Below are 7,385 nucleotides of genomic sequence, written 5' to 3'. Positions count from 1 at the left end.
CACTATTTCACACAATCTATAAAGAGTATTTGACATATCTCTTTACAATAAGGATTTCTAGTCGGCCAGAAAGAGCATAGTTCATGAATAAATAGACGTAAAAAAAAAATTTAAAAGAAAAGATGCCAGTCTGCTATTTGTTATGAGGCAAAACGTGATAAGATACAAAGTCATCTCATTGTTTGAATACCGGTAATACAACATCAAGTAAATGATAAAAATTTCTTCTACTGAAAATATGAAGAATTTTAGACTTAGTCATTATTTTATGTGGATACAACATTTTTTCTTACCTTAATAATTAAATTATCCATTCTTGATTCTATTATCTTCGTACCATACAGGAAGAATGAGGAAGAGCGTTGTTTATACAAGATGGGGAAAGAAATCGTGTCCCTCATATACTGAGCTGGTTCTCTCTGGTAAGTGTAGATGAACTGGATTTCCTACCATGAAGTGATATTTTATAATGCAGCAATACTCATAAGTAAAATTGTACTTTGACAGGCTTTACAGGTGGGTCACGCCATACCCACTCGGGAGCGGCAGCTGAACCCCTTTGTTTACCACGCGATCCGGAGTGGGGCTGGTACACAGATAGAACTGACGGCGCTAAAGCTTATGTTTATGGGGCAGAATACGAAACTCAGACTTCTACGCGTAACTTGCACAGTGTCCATAATCATGACGTACCGTGTGCTGTTTGTTTGGTTCATAACAGATCTGTTGTAAGGGTATTCCCAGGTATGTTTGAACCTTTTCATACATTTTTTTTTATATATTCCAAATATCATGATTTAATTCACCTTAATCCATTTACACAAATGGTATAAATAAATTATATTCAAATGTTTAAGAAAAATGAAATACAAAACAATTTCCAAAATACTTGAAGACCTGACTTTTGTTTCTCATTACCGTAGCCAGGAAAACGTGTTACAGAGGTTGGAAATTGGAATACGATGGATATCTAATGGCGGGGTATCACGGTCATTACGCTGCCACATCTTACACGTGTATCGATAGGAACCCTGACACTATAATGGGGGGTCATTTTAATCACGATGGTTATCTTTTCTATTCCGTGGAAGCAAGATGTGGCTCATTGAGATGTCCACCATACGTAAACTAAACGGGCGGGAACTTGTGTGCGCTGTCTGCTCCAAGGCGTAGAGCTCTCGGATGATACAATGGAAATACTTGCAAACAATAAAGAGTGGTTTAAGAATTAATATCTGTGTAATTTATCCATAAAATTCATTGATAACAAATGATAAGGATGATGGTTACATCTATTTCGTTGAAATGTCTTATATTTGTTTCATTGCATCACTCTGGCCGAGTGGTTAGAGCATCGCGCTCAAAATCACACGGCCTCTCACCTCTGTCGGCGCGGGTTCGAATCTCACTCACGCCGGTAAGTGAGAAAGTTTCCCAGTTTACTTTCGGAAAGTCGGTGGTCTATTCCCAGGTACATTGTATCTGGGTTCTCTCTTCCACAAATTAAAAAAACTGGGCGCCACCAGATAACTGAAAAATTGTTGAGTGTGGCGGAAAACATCAATCAATCAATCAATCATTCTTCTAGAACAACAATATGTTGGCAGATAGCAAACAAAATTTGGCGATCTGACCTACGTAAAATGTTTGTGTTACTTGCATTTTGTTTTGTTCTTTGGACACTCAAAGCGTTTAATATCGGTTTCACAAGATATATCTATACGCTGTAAAATTGAACAAAGAATATACTTTCAAACGATAACCAGTATTAGTTGAACATTAAACCTTAAATGTAACACGTGCATATTCATGCCATATCTGCCTCCCTCGACAAACAACTCAACTTGATGACAAAAGTGATGACTTCGGCTTCTCCGTCATCAACTTCCCATATTCCATTATTGCCTGTATAGTGTGATTATGTCTCGCAATTCATAGTGCAGGGAGTTTCAACAGTATCGTTTAAAGTCAGCATTTCACAAATTATATGGTCGTTATAACGATCTGGTTTGCCAATATAACCTATCATTGGGGAAGTGTTTCATACCGATTGTTAAGCCGTTCTTGGTACACCGATTTTGACTACGGATAACTCCGTTTACATGATCAAGATATAAGGCTCACGGCGGATGTGACCGGTAGACAGGGGATTCTTATTCCTCTTAGGCACCTGATCCCACCTCTAGTATATCAAGGGGTCCATGTTTGTCGAACATGAGATTGATCACTGTTCGCTATCTTCGCCTTTCAATTGATACGCAAGAGCTTGTTCTGCGTGTTATCAAGTTTTTAAAAATCGAGGTAAGCTACTGACAAAGATGTTGATGTCAGGGGTTTCAACATTCTCGTTTAAAATCAGCATTTCGCAAATTCTATGGTCGTTATAACGATCTAGTTTGCCACTACAACATATCATTGGGTCAAACTGTCTGACATGTTTCATACCGACTGTTAAGCCGTTCTTGATACTGATTTTGACTACGGATAACTCCGTTTACCTGATCAAGATAGAGGGCTCATGGCGGGTGTGACCGATCGACAGGGAATGATTACTCCTCCTTAACACCTGATCTCACCTCTGATGTGTCCGAGGGTCCACGTTTGCCCAACTCCCTATTTGTAATGCTTATAGGAGTAATGAGATTGATCACTATTTGTTATCTTCACCTTTCACCATACCAATTGTTAGGACGTTCATTGTTCTTTGCACAGTGATTTTAACTACGGATCTCTCCGTTTATCTGATGGTGTATATTAATCCATCTAATCACCTGGTCCCAACTCTGGTACATGTTTGTCCAAGGGTCCATGTTTGTACAACTCTTAAAGGAAGTGAACATGAAAATGTGACAAAGGGTTTAAATTTGCCGTTTTGATGTATATAATGAATTCTGAAAATCATTAAGATGTAGCTTTCTTTAGTAGGGAGATATTTCATAAAGATTAACTAATCTTTTCAATCCTTGGGAGCTGCCATATTGAAAAAATTATTACCTCCCTGCTGGGTTATCTCTTAGCATCCATTAGAGGGCAGCACTGATGCTGACGTCAGTATGACATATTGTGTATTTTTTTGGCACAGTGTAAGCATCAACGTTAAAATGTCATCAGCAGAAAGTGAATTAAATATGGGATATCAGTTTGAACCTGATGTTACAGAGAAAGAAATTGTTTCTATGAATAATTCTTCTTTACCAGCAAATGATTTTAATGAGAGAGGAATTATGTACATTCAAGGGGTGTCTTTGTTGTCATGAGTTTGAACATTTTGTGTCAGATTACATAGATAAAGTGTGGTTCTCAACACCAATATTTTGACATGGTGTGTCTAAGTCCTGTTATAATTGATACAGCTTACATTTATCCATGGATTTATGTATCCAGAGAAGAAGGGTCTCAGAGGACTTGGATAACAACTTGTTAAACAAGTAAGAAAAACACGAAAATGAAAAATACCTTCTGTATTAACATGTATTAAAATCAAAACATAACATGGCATTTGTGTGTAAATATTTCCAATTACACACACACGTGATAGAATACAGTACCAATTCTGTTGGAGGCATGCTAGTATCAAGATTTATGGTCTACAGACAGTTTATCAACTAGGTCAGACACAGTCAGCCTCTTGGGGGGGGGGGGGGGGGGGGGTCAGAGTAGTTTTACCCTCATTTGTTGTGACATATATTAAGGGAGCATTTCCTAAAAGCACTGCAGTTATAAAGGATTTCTTGAAACCTCAGACTTTGATACAAATTCTGAATAAGTAATTTTTATTAGTGTAAATAAATAATATAACTGTAAATTGCATCTCCGAAATTTATCTGTGGTCCATGTACATCAATTATTATAAAATATATAAATTATATGCCTATATTGCTTTACTATATTTTATGACACAGTCACCTTAATTATCTCCAAATATTTTAAAATCTAATAAAATTAATTGATTTGGAATCTTGAAATATAACAGTACTAGTGCTTCTGAGTAAGTTCAGAAGTTGGAGGAGCTGGAGATATTTTGTAGGAGTGTTTTCTTCTTTTATCTTAATGCATTGTAATTAGATTTGATTTCAATTCTTTTTGCTCCAAAACCTTATCCATCAATTCTAATATAAATTCATAAATTTCTGCTGTATAATAGTGACCCAGTCAACAACAGCAATGTGTCTCATCTACGTCATAGCACAGATACATACTGGGAAATAATGGATGACCTCCATAAACCTTTAACTTTTAATTGTTTAATTGATCAAACAAGCAAATTGTATTCAGGACACACTATTTAGTTTCAGGAGGTCGTAAGTTTATTATGCAACAAATATTTTTTTCATGTTCACTTCCTTTAATTTTATATTATGAGATTGATCACTGTTCACTATCTTCGCCTTTCATGTGTATGGAGAAAGATGGAGATAACAAATAGTGATCGTAACTCCTTTAAGGAATACAAACACTATAAATTAAGCTATATGAAAGGATTTTGGTAACACATATGGAAATCTAAATTGCGAAAATATAATTGTTTAGGTACAAGGGATGAGCAAATAATAAAGAACCAAGCCAACGTGTACATATATAATCACTTCTGTCCGCTTATTTTGTTATTTATACATGTATATCAATCGTCCGATAAATATGCATTCAGGAATACTGGTTCCATTAGAAGAAGGATTCGTAGTTTTTGAATTTCACAAAATGTAGTTCTGAAAATCATTAAAAGGGTTAGAATAAAATCATGACTTGGCTAAATTTTCCTGTAATTTATTTCAAATCATTGATTAAGTTAATCAACATCTTTATAGACAGTTCCAATTCCTTTAATCATTCCAATCTTGTCTGTATAATGTCCAGGGGGGAAACACCATCATACTATCAGTCCAGCCCTGCGTATCGCTTCTTGTAGACGAGATTATTTAATTTTTTCCATATGGGTGTAATGCTTATATCGTAAAAGTCAAGATGAGAATACGTGGATACGATTGGAATTTTCCTTATGATACTGAAAGTCGTAAGAACCAATTCCACACGATATCTCATTTGATAAACTTTAACTTTATGTTAACTAGTAATCATATCTACATCATATTCACACATTACTATACTCTGTTCCATTGAAAGGTTCGAAGCAGGCCCGTTCGAAGGTACGGAACAAATGCAGATTTGGAAGAAATAATATGCATAGCTTTTGATCCTTAGACGAATTTGACTCCAGTCATTGATATAGATATCGAAAGCAAAAACACAAAATGTAAATATTTAACGAAAACAAAGCATTTAAGTATCAAGAGATGTATACAGTTTTATCTAAACAAGGAAATAAGCCAGCGAATGATTAACATACGCCTCTCATTCTTCGATCCTATATAAAGGCATTAAGGGGGTACTCTACATCGTTATAATGGCGGGCTTCCTTTTAAAACATGGAGGAAAATATAAATATCAGCAATATTTGTCTATCCATTTCCACAATCATTGCCTAACTGAGTAGGTTAGCATGTCGACTGCTGAACTGCTGATCGTGGTTCGAGACCAGCAGGGGTTTTAATTTTTTTTCCCCAGATTGTTTTCTACTAAAACTGCAATTCTTGACTAAATGAAGTAAATTTGAAAGTTTTCAATTTCATATCCTCAATGTACATATCTTCCACTTTTCATCCATATCAAATTTCTCTGGTGTGGCATGCCTCCTTAAAGGTAGCGATTATCTGTGCCAAACTATTGCATTTGTAATCCATCATTTGTCAATATTATACTTGTACCAACAAATTTATATTCTTTTAATCGAATAGAAACAGTCTGTTATAGAATTATTCCCGCTTTACATCCAACTGCCATACTGTACCTGACATTTTGCCACACATCGTTTGGTTAGTAATTCTCGAAACAGGATCGGCAGGTTTGCCGGAAAGTGGGGGTGGAGATCGGGTTGCACTTCAGCACGTCCAACAAATCTTCCTGTGTGACTCATTCTACACTGTTTCAATTTGATTTGTCCTTTACTTGGAATACAGTATTATGAGTTCAAAGATTACAACTCTTCAGTGATGTCCTGAAGTTTCTACCGATACACTGATTGTCTTCAGTGGTGGTCACTGTTCCACATTCCCTTACTAGATTGCAAATTAATCAAAGTACTTCCCAACTACCGGATGTTCGTGGTAGTTTTTTGGTTATAGCGCTTGTTTTGCCATCAAATGACCCTAAAACGGAGACGGTGTCACAGAATGCATTGGTGTGCATTGGCAAGACAAAGAATCTTCACTGCTATAGCACTGAGCGCCATGCATTCGTTACAATTTGTGATATTTCGAATTCATCAGATGGTATAGTCTCTACATGAGTAAATAAAATAAAATGGGACGTAAATCAGCCAACAAACTGAATTCCGACTTTTGTGTGAGCGTTGTCCATAATCTATATCGTTGGTTGGTTGGTTTTTAGTTTCAATTGGTATAAATTCACGTATCTATGCATTTATCAAGTAAAATGATCGTGTATGATTTGCATCAAACTCAAGCAGAATCACTGTAGTCCTGTCTCCAAGCACTTCGACTAATTTCAATCTGGAAAAATTAATATCGTATAACATTATAAAAAAATTGACTATGTTATGCAAAAGGACTGAATATTCATGAACATTTAAGAATTAGCTTGATTCTATTTTGTGGTTTGCTTTAAAAGATATCTAGAATGTTATCTATTGTTTGGGAATTTAGGCATTATATTGACACAATATTCATTAATTATAAGTCACGGCACTGGGGACTAGACAGTTGACTGTTGTGTTTGTGTTCATGAAACTAGAACAAACATTAACATGACATATATATACATTTCCATTGTTTTCGCTTTTGATATTTCTGTACCTTGTAACGATACCTATATCCTTATGAATGCACCGCAGTTATAAACAATGCGCGTATGAATACAGATATACATGTATTACGTATATTTTTTAACGGCTGGAATTCCGACAGAAATTAAAGTAAAATGTAAATATAAGAAATGAAATTCATTTTGGAAATTCAAGAGGGTACGAACTAGAACGTTTCACGTCAGCATACTTTTCATGAAGTGAAGTACATGTATGCCGGCGTAAAGGGTCACAGTTCTTACCCTCTTACATTTTCAAAAATATGAAACTTATTTTTCAAATAACATATGATAAGTACTGGCATGTTGTAGAGGACGGGAACCAGGTTAGATCATTGTGTAAAATACTAGCCAGTTTTATTTAAAAGGATCATTAAAAATGTCAATTTCCATTATTTTGTCTTAGAGCGCTAGTCTCGCTTGTTGGTAAATATGATGTGATTAAAGCAGGTTGATCATAGGACTTGTCATTCAGGCTGGTATTAAAAATACGTACACTGTAACAATAA

General features: G+C 35.5%; 1 pseudogene; it reads left to right on the top strand.

The window, feature by feature from the left end:
* Nucleotides 1-203: 203 nt before the first annotated feature.
* Nucleotides 204-1,232, top strand: LOC125659070 (short-chain collagen C4-like; annotated as a pseudogene).
* The last annotated feature ends 6,153 nt before the right edge of the window (nt 1,233-7,385 follow it).

This window comes from Ostrea edulis, chromosome 9, assembly GCF_947568905.1.
Source record: "Ostrea edulis chromosome 9, xbOstEdul1.1, whole genome shotgun sequence".
In the NCBI taxonomy this organism is placed as follows: Eukaryota; Metazoa; Mollusca; class Bivalvia; order Ostreida; family Ostreidae; genus Ostrea; species Ostrea edulis.
Note: the sequence above shows the minus strand (reverse complement) of the source record. Positions and strands in the feature narration are given on the sequence as shown.